The following is a 1,341-nucleotide window of genomic DNA, read 5'->3' as shown; positions in this document are numbered from 1 at the left end:
GGGAAGCCTTCTATGAGGTGGATTGATTCAGTAACTGGGGTAATCAGGATGGGTGTGTCAGAGACAGTGTGATTGGCACAGGACAGAGCCGACTTTAGGGCTGTTGTACATGATTAACTATGAGACCTTTTCAAAGAACCAACTGTTAATTTTGTTGATGGTTTCAATTGTTTTTCTCTTTTTTTATTTCATTTATTTCTGCCCTAATTTTTATAATTTCATTTTTTTTAAAGGGTGTCAGGTTTTTCTGATGTTCTTTTTCAATTTGTTGGAGATGGATTAGTGAATCAATGGTCATTTTTTCCTGCCTTTTGATGTGTTAGTTGTGCTAGTAGTTTGTCGATTTTCCTGCTGAGTCCTTAGGGTTTTCTAAGTATACTATCATATTATCTGCATAGAGAGATAATTTTACCTCTTCTTTGCCAATCTGGATACCTCTTCTTTCCTTCCCTTGCCTTATTGTTATCACTGAGACTTCCAATATCATATTGAATAGGAGAGATGATAGTGGGCATCCTTGCCTAGTTCCTGTTCTCAACAGGAATGCCTTTAATCTCTCTCCATTGAGAAAAAAATTTACTCTAGGGTTTGTGTATATACATTTTATTATGTTGAAGAAATTCCCCTCTAATCCTATTTCACCGAGTGTTTTAATGAGGAAAAGGTGTTGGATTTTGTCATCAAATGATAGGATCATGTGGTTCAGGTTCTTTGCTTTTTAATGGGATGAATTACATTGATTGTTTTTCTTATGTTGAACCATCCATGGATACCTGTTATGAATCCCACTTGATCATGCTGAACTATTTTTTATGTATTATTGGATTTCATTGACCAGTATTTTATTCAGCATTTTTACGTCTATGTTCATGAGAGATGTTGGCCTATAGTTTTCTATTTTGGCAGTGTCTTTATCTGGCTTTGGTATCAAGGATATGTTTGTATCATAGAATGAGACTGGGAGAATTCCATCTTTTTCTATTTTCTGAAATAGTTTATGTAGAATTGGTGACAGTTCTTATTTGAATGTTTGATAAAATTAACTTGTAAAACCATCTGGCCCAGAACTTTTTTTCGCTGGAAGTGCAATTTCTTCCTTTGTAATGGGTCTGTTCAGGTGATCAATTTAAGTTGGTGTCAGTTTAGGTAGATTATGAATTTAAAAGTATTTGTCCATATCCTCTAGGTTTTCATATTTGTTTGAGTATGTTGTTGCTGTTATTGTTATGTGCCGTCGAGTCCCTTGCGACTCATAGTGATCCTATGTACAACAGTCCTAAACTCTGCTCTGTCCTGTGCCAATCACACTGTCTCTGACACACCCATCCCGATTACCCCAGC

The sequence above is a fragment of the Elephantulus edwardii genome, unplaced genomic scaffold (assembly GCF_000299155.1).
Source record: "Elephantulus edwardii isolate Elephantulus edwardi_28Jun2011 unplaced genomic scaffold, EleEdw1.0 scaffold00373, whole genome shotgun sequence".
In the NCBI taxonomy this organism is placed as follows: domain Eukaryota; kingdom Metazoa; phylum Chordata; class Mammalia; order Macroscelidea; family Macroscelididae; genus Elephantulus; species Elephantulus edwardii.
The sequence above is the reverse complement of the archived record's forward strand: the minus strand, read 5'-3'. Positions refer to the sequence as shown.